The 8,878-nt window shown below is 40.7% G+C and overlaps 1 non-coding gene across 1 annotated transcript; it reads left to right on the top strand.

Moving 5' to 3' along the window:
• Positions 1-8,202: 8,202 nt before the first annotated feature.
• LOC112793406 (small nucleolar RNA R71) lies at positions 8,203-8,306 on the top strand. Its single transcript, XR_003198099.1, has one exon. It is a non-coding gene; the product is annotated as a small nucleolar RNA R71 (small nucleolar RNA).
• The last annotated feature ends 572 nt before the right edge of the window (positions 8,307-8,878 follow it).

Here is an 8,878-nt window from a genome sequence, read left to right as displayed (position 1 = left end):
GGTTGTGATATGAATCCCAAGAATCTATCTTTTGACGGATGGTTGCTTGAAGTCGATCCATTTCTTCCTTGAAACGGTCCCTTAATTCTTGTTCCACTTTACTAACATAAGTAGGATCATATTGCTCTTGGATTAATTGACATTGATATGCTTCCATGGAGGTTTGTGGCGGAGAGGGGAAATCGTGATATGGTTGGAAAGGAGATTCATCAAAGCTTTGAGGTGGGAAGTCATTTTGGTCATTGGTAGAGGGTGAAATTATACGGGACGTAAATTCTTGGAGGGTGGAGGTGAAACTAGTGAATGCGGTTTGGAGCTCTTCTTGCTCTTGAAGAATAATATCAAGTGTATCATTCATGGGGACCTGGGTTGGAAGGTAAAGATGTTGGAGTGGTGGTGATTCAAGGGTTGCTTGTTCATAATCGTCGCAAGGGTATGCATAGGGGGAATATAGATTTGGATCATATGTAGGCAATTGGTGGAAATAAGATGTGGGTTGATAATATGGTGTGTAGAATGATGGCGGTTGAGCGGTATAACCATGATAAGATTCATCATATCCATAGGAATGATATGCATTATAGGAGGGCTTACCATCGTAGTAACTTGAAGGGGAAGGTTGCCATGATGATTGCTCATATGGATATGGCTCCCTTCCTAAGAATTCATTTCTCCCATAATGTGAGCCATCATTCAAGTTTTCATCGCCTACAAAATAGTCATAGTCATATCCAAAACCACAAGGACGAGAATTCATAGTGGCAAATAGGAACAAAACTGATAGCGATCTAGAGCTAACAAAAACTACCAAACAAACAAAAGACAAACATATTCACAATATTCACATATTTACATTAACCAAAAACATGGCACTCATGCGCATTCCCCGGCAACGGCGCCATTTTGATGATTGGATTTTTGACGGTTTAGAATTTCACTAATGAAATCTCGTTGTAAAGTATAGTTTCTAAACCAAACAATAATCCTTTCATACAAAAAGTTGTTTGTCACTGGTACAAACCCCTAAAATTTATAAACCGAAGTATTCAAACCTCGGGTCGTTCTCCCTAGGAATTACAATAAAGTGTTTTGTTATTTGTTATGAGTTATTTTGGGGTTTTGGATAAGAAGCATGAAAAGTAAATGGCAATGAAAATAAACTAACAACTATAAAAGGCTCTTGGCAAGATATGAAAATTAGAAGTCCTATCCTAGTTATCCTTCTCAATTGTGATGAGAATTATTCATTGCTACCACTTAGTTAATCCTTACTAGATAAAGGAAAGTCAAGCGGATGAATCAATTTAATTCCTCAAGTCCTAATCGATTCCTAAAGGGAAGACTAGCTTTAGAGGTATTCAAATCAATTAGCAACTTCTAATTATCAATCAACAAAGGAATTAGATAACTCAAGAGTCACTAATTACTCTACCTAGGCCAAGAGGAACAAAACCTACACTAAAACCCAACCAAGCATTTCATCAAACACTTGGAAGGCATAAAAGAAAAGCATAGTAAATTGACAACAAGAATAGAATCTAACTACAACTATTGCAAAGAATTAACAACAACAATCAAGGAAATCACAATTATCATGAATTACCTCAAATTGCATTATTGAAGGGAAACAAAGGAACAACAATCTATCTAAAACAAAATCCAAAACAAAATGAAGGATTACAATTGTTAAAGCACATAACTAGAAAGAGAGAGATGAGAAGATTAAGAATTGATAAAGGAAAATTGAATCAAAGCATGAATTAAACCTAGATCTAAGAAGAGAGATTGACCTAAACCTAATCCTAATTCTAGAGAGAAGTGAGAGCTTCTCTCTCTAGAAGACGAACTCTAAACTAATCCTAGTGAGTGTGTATTATTGCCTAATTCATTCCTCCCCTTTTTCCTTAATCCTTCATCCTTATATTCCTCTTCCTTAGCATTTGGCGCCAAAATGGGTTCAGAAACCCTCTCAAATCGCCAGGCACGTGTTGCATTAGTGAGGTCATGCGCCATCATCGGCGCGTGCGCGCACGGTACGCGTGCGCGTCCTTGGCCTGTTTCGCAATGTGCGCGCGAGCGCCTTGTGCGCGTGCGCGTGCATAGCTGACTTTGCTTCTTTGACTTTTTATGCTTCTCTCCACTTGTATGCTTCCTTCCTTGCTTCCTTTGATCCATGCCTAGCCTATTTCAATCCTGGAATTACTAGCAAACACATCAAGGCATCTTATGGAATCAAAGAGAAACTAGAATTCATCAAATTAAGGCTTAAAAAAACATGTTTTTACACTTAAGCACAAATATGGGAGAGATAACAAAACCATGCTAATTCATAGGCTAAATGTGACAAAAGGTTATCAAAATACTCTAAATTCAATGCAAAACAAACCGTCAAATTGGGGTTTGTCAACCTCCCACACGTAAACCTTAGCATGTCCTCATGCTAAATTAAGAAGGAACTAAGGGTAATGACATCTATTGAATGCAACTAAACTATATGAATACTATCTAAATGCAATTATCTAAGCAAATGGAAATGCTTGGTTCAAACAAATCAATTCCCAAGAGAGCATGCATAAGCACAAGAGCTAGGCATATAGGAACTAGGTCCAAACCACAATTGTATTGAATTATCAAAAAGAGTTCAAACTTGCAAGAATATAGATAATATGGGTGAACACATGTAATTGAACTTTGAACCCTCACCGGATGTATATCCGCTCTATTCACTCAAGTGTTTAAGGGTTAATTCACTCAATTCTCTTCTAATCAAGCTTTCCAAAATTTGATTTCCTTCTAACAATCAACACTTATTCAATGCATGCATACATTCATCATGAGGTCTTTCATTTAGGTTGTAATGGGGTTAGGGTCAAGGTAGGATCATTTATGGTTAAGTGGACTAGGATTTGAATCTTTGATTAGCATAGACTTCCCCACCTAACTATATAATGACCTATACAAATTCGAAATACTCTAACTACCTATTCTTCACTTTTTCTTACATATTCATGCATTATTATTTGATTCGTAACACCTATGCATTGATTCCCTTTTATTGAACTTCACTTTGGGGCATTTTGTCCCCCCTTTTTTTATATTATTCTTTTCCTTTCTCTTTATTTCTTTCCTTTTCTCTTTTTTTTCTTTCTTTCACTTTTATTTTCTTTTCTTTTCGTTTTTCTCTTCTTTTTTTTTCTTTCAAGCTATATACAAGAACATCAATGCATAAGGTCTCTACATTTACTCAATACATGAATATGTACCCAATTCCTAAACATGAAAGTGTACTACCCCTTTTATCCCATCCAATGTTCCCGAACCTCACCAACTTTGAATAATAAGCACTCTCACTAGCCTAGGCTAATTAAAGATCCAAACAAGGGCTTTTCTTTGGTTTTCCACCTTGGGTTTGTAATGTGCTAAAATAAGAACAAGTTGGTTAAGCATAGGCTCAAAATTGGCTAACAATGGAGAATAAAAGGTTGGCTATTTAGGTGAGTGGGCTAATGAAATAATGGCCTCAATCATATAAATGCATAAATACAAGAAATAAATGGACATATAGAATCAAGCAAATCAAGGATTACAATCATAGAAAGAGAGCAATTTTCAGACAAGAATGGAAGGTAAGTGGTTATAAAATGTAACCACATCAATAAGCTCAAGTCTCACAAGCTTGTGTTCTTAATTCAGAACATGCTTCACAAAGTATGAAATTCAAGCAAGTTTTACCAAAAATTTTCTTTCAATCAATTGGGTTAATGCCCTATATTTAAACTTCTTGGAAAATCTCACTATTTGACTAAGCATTGTTGTGATTTGAAAAATTCAAAAATTTTCTTAGTTCACCCTTTCCTTTTTTTTCACTTAAAATCAATTTCTTATGCAAAAAGTGTGACTAAGGGTTTGCAAGTCAAAGTATGATTTCTAATCACAACCACGAACTAAAAAGAAAGATATGCAAAAATGTATAAAGAAAAATTCAACTAAAAGTAAAAGTATGAAATCTATCATCTAAAACATCTAAGGATATCCATAAGCATCAAAGTATCTAAAATCCAAAATAAATCCAAAATAAGTAGTAAAAGTATCCAAAATAAACTCAAAATACATCAAATATATACAAAGAGTGTGCAAAGTAAGATAGCTAGAAAAGTGGCCAAAATGTTCACCGGTATCTAATGATGCCACCGGCTACCTCCCCACACTTAAAGTTAAGCATCGTCCTCGATGCTAATCCTGAGGATCAGGGATAGGTACACCGATAGGCTCTGGCTGTGGTACCGGTTGAGACTCCTGTGTCTGAGGTGGTGCCTCCATATGTGCTGACTCAGCCGCATGAATACCCTCAGTCTGTAAATCCGCGTGCTCCTCCTCATGGGTCTCCTCATCGGAACCGGAAGACTCTGGTAGAGGTGGCAGCTCAAGGCCCTGGGCCACAAACATCTGGTCAATCTGATCCAGGCGACGTATGATTTGGCGCTTGCTGCACTCCATGTACCGGAAGAGACGCTGAACTAACAAGTGAAGTGGCTGAGGTGCGGCTACGGTAGATGCTCCTGCAGGGGCTGACGATGAAGAGGGTCCAGCTCCCTCAACTGCTGCTCTGGCTCGAGAACTACGGCGCGAGGCGGGCCTCTCGTGCACCCAGGATCCCCACGGAATAGTAACTGGCTCCTTCTGAGGGAGCGGTGGAGGTGGTGATACATCATCCTGGTGCCACAGAACTCCGGCCCGCTGAATCATCTGAGTGACCAAGACCGGAAAAGGAAAGTGACCTCGGATGTGGGCTCTCCACATGAACCGCCTGATCAGCTGGGGGTAGTAGACCTCTTTCCCCTCCATCACACAGCTAATCAAGATCAACATGGCAACTGGGATCTCTGTGAAGTGAGTCGTAGGCATGACGTAATGAACGAAGATCTGCTGCCAAGTCTTGGCCTCTCGGCTCAGATAATTAAAGTGCATCCCTTTGGGTGCCGTGTTATCGGCATCCATAACCCAAGGAGCATCCGGAGTAGCTACTACTGCCCTCAATGCCTCAAAATCAAAAGTCATGCAATGAAGGTCTATCTCGGCCTGCATGAATGCATCAGTGTCACTGGTCTTAGGCCGGCAAGTAAGGGCATCCTCTATGGCCTGCTCTGTGATGGGTACCTCAATTCCCCTAACAAGTACCGAATCAAAGTTGACCCTTCTAGTGTAAGAGTGTTCATCTCCTTGCATCATGGGCAAGTTGAATGCCAACCTTACATTTTCCGGAATAAAATCTAAGCATTTCCCCCGAACCATTGTAAGCCAATTCTTTGGGTCCGGGTTCACACTTTGATCATGGTTCTTGGTGATCCATGCATTGGCATAGAACTCTTGAACCATTAAGATTCCGACTTGTTAAATGGGGTTGGTAAGAACTTCCCAACCTCTTCTTCGGATCTCATGTCGGATCTCCGGATATTCACTCTTTTTGAGTTTGAAAGGGACCTCGGGGATCACCTTCTTCATGGCCACAACTTCATAGAAGTGGTCTTGATGCACCCTTGAGATGAATCTCTTCATCTCCCATGACTCGGAGGTGGAAGCTTTTGCCTTCCCTTTCCTCTTTCTAGAGGTTTCTCCGGCCTTAGATGCCATAAATGGTTATGGAAAAACAAAAAGCAATGCTTTTACCACACCAAACTTAAAAGTTTTGCTCGTCCTCGAGCAAAAGAAGAAAAAGAAGAGAGTAGAAGAAGAAGAAATAGAGGAGATGGAGGTGGCTTTGTGGTTCGGCCAAGGGGGAGAAGTAGTGTTTTGGTTGTGTGAAAATGAAGGGGTAAAAATGGGTTTATATAGGGGTGGAGAGAGGGGTAGGGTTCGGTCATGTGAGGGTGGGTTGGGAGGGAAAGTTGTTTGAATTTGAATGGTGATGTAGGTGGGGTTTTATGAAGGGTGGATGTGAGTGGTGAAGAGAATAGTGGGATTTGATAGGTGAGGGGTTTTTGGGGAAGAGGTGTTGAGGTGATTGGTGAATGGGTGAAGAAGAGAGAGAGTGGTGGGGTAGGTGGGGATCCTGTGGGGTCCACATATCCTGAGGTGTCAAGGAAAATGCATCCCTGCACCAAGCGGCAAGCAAAAATGCTCTTTATGCCAATTCTAGCATTAAACGCCGGGCTGGTGCCCATTTCTGGCATTTAACGCCAGCTTCTTGCCCTTTCCTGGCGTTTAACGCCAGTCTGGTGCCCCTTTCTGGCGTTAAACGCCCAGAATGGTGCCAGACTGGGCGTTAAACGCCCATTTGCTACCCTTACTGGCGTTTAAACGCCAACAAGTTTTCTTCCAGGGTGTGCTGTTTTTCTTTCTATTTTTCATTCTGTTTTTGCTTTTTCAATTGATTTTGTGACTTCCCATGATCATCAACCTACAAAAAACATAAAATAACAAAGGAAAAATAGATAAATATAACATTGGGTTGCCTCCCAACAAGCACTTCTTTAATGTCAGTAGCTTGATAGTGGGCTCTCATGGAGCCTCACAGATACTCAGAACAATGTTGAAAGCTCTCCAACACCAAACTTAGAGTTTGAATGTGGGGGTTCAACACCAAACTTAGAATTTGGTTGTGGCCTCCCAACACCAAACTTAGAGTTTGACTGTGGGGGCTCTGTTTGACTCTGTTTTGAGAGAAGCTCTTCATGCTTCCTTTCCATGGTTGCAGAGGGATATCCTTGAGCCTTAAACACAAGGGATTCTTCATTCACTTGAATGACCAATTCTCCTCTGTCAACATCAATCACAGCCTTTGCTGTGGCTAGGAAGGGTCTGCCAAGGATGATGGATTCATCCATGCACTTCTCAGTCTCTAGGGCTATGAAATCAGCAGGGATGTAATGGTCTTCAACTTTTACCAGAACATCCTCTACAAGTCCATAAGCTTGTTTTCTTGAATTGTCTTCCATCTCTAGTGAGATTCTTGCAGCTTGTACCTCAAAGATCCCTAGCTTCTCCATTACAGAGAGAGGCATGAGGTTTATGCTTGACCCTAGGTCACACAGAGCCTTCTTGAAGGTCATGGTGCCTATTGTACAAGGTATTGAGAACTTCCCAGGGTCCTGTCTCTTTTGAGGTAATTTCTGCCTAGACAAGTCAGCCAGTTCTTTGGTGAGCAAAGGGGGTTCATCCTCCCAAGTCTCATTACCAGATAACTTGTCATTTAGCTTCATGATTGCTCCAAGGTACTTAGCAACTTGCTCTTCAGTGACATCTTCATCCTCTTCAGAGGACGAATACTCATCAGAGCTCATGAATGGTAGAAGTAAATCCAATGGAATCTCTATGGTCTCAGTGTGAGCCTCAAATTCCCATGGTTCCTCATTAGGGAACTCATTGGAGGCCAGTGGACGTCCATTGAGGTCTTCCTCAGTGGCGATCACTGCCTCTTCCTCCTCTCCAAATTTGGCCATGTTGATGGCCTTGCACTCTCCTTTTGGATTCTCTTCTGTATTGCTTGGAAGAGTACTAGGAGGGAGTTCAGTAACTTTCTTACTCAACTAACCCACTTGTGCCTCCAAGTTTCTAATGGAGGATCTTGTTTCAATCATGAAACTTTGAGTGGTTTTGATTAGATCAGAGACCATGGTTGCTAAGTCAGAATGGCTCTGCTTAGAATTCTCTGTCTGTTGCTGAGAAGATGATGGAAAAGGCTTGCTATTGCTAAACCTGTTTCTTCCACCATTATTGTTGTTGAAACCTTGTTGAGGTCTCTGTTGATCCTTCCATGAGAGATTTAGATGATTTCTCCATGAAGGATTATAGGTGTTTCCATAGGGTTCTCCCATGTAATTTACCTCTTCCATTGATGGGTTCTCATGATCATAAGCTTCTTCTTCAAATGAAGTGTCCTTAGTACTGCCTAGTGCAGCTTGCATTCCAGACAGACTTTGAGAAATCATATTGACTTGCTGAGTCAATATTTTGTTCTGAGCCAATATGGCATTCAGAGTATCAATCTCAAGAACTCCTTTCTTCTGATTCGTCCCATTGTTCACAGGATTCCTTTCAGAAGTGTACATGAATTGGTTATTTGCAACCATTTTAATGAGTTCTTGAGCTTCTGCAGGCGTCTTCTTCTGATGAAGAGATCCTCCAGCAGAACTATCCAATGACATCTTGGACAGTTCAAATAAACTATCATAGAAGATACCTATGATGCTCCACTTAGAAAGTATGTCAGAAGGACACTTTCTGATCAATTGTTTGTATCTTTCCCAAGCTTCATAGAGGGATTCACCTTCCTTCTGTCTGAAGGTTTGGACTTCCACTCTAAGCTTACTCAATTTTTGAGGTGGAAAGAACTTTGCCAAGAAGGCATTGACTAGCTTTTCCCAAGAGTTCAGGCTTTCTTTAGGTTGTGAGTCCAACCATATCCTAGCTCTGTCTCTTACAGCAAAAGGGAATAGCATAAGTCTGTAGACCTCAGGGTCAACCCCATTGGTCTTGACAGTGTCACAGATTTGCAAGAATTCAGCTAAAAACTGATGAAGATCTTCCAATGGAAGTCCATGGAACTTGCAATTCTGTTGCATTAGAGAAACTAATTGAGGCTTAAGCTCAAAGTTGTTTGCTCCAATGGCAGGGATAGAGATGCTTCTCCCATAGAAGTCGGGAGTAAGTGCAGTAAAGTCACCCAGCACCTTCCTTGCATTGTTGGCATTGTTGTTGTTTTCGGCTGCCATGTCTTCTTCTTTGAAGATTTCTGTTAGGTCCTCTACAGAGAATTGTGCTTTAGCTTCTCTCAGATTTCGCTTCAAGGTCCTTTCAGGTTCAGGGTCAGCCTCAACAAGAATGCTTTTGTCTTTGTTCCTGCTCATATGAAAGAGAAGAAAACAAGAAAATATGGAAT

Source organism: Arachis hypogaea, chromosome 3 (assembly GCF_003086295.3).
Source record: "Arachis hypogaea cultivar Tifrunner chromosome 3, arahy.Tifrunner.gnm2.J5K5, whole genome shotgun sequence".
Lineage (NCBI taxonomy): Eukaryota > Viridiplantae > Streptophyta > Magnoliopsida > Fabales > Fabaceae > Arachis > Arachis hypogaea.
This window is presented reverse-complemented; position numbering and strand designations above follow the sequence as displayed.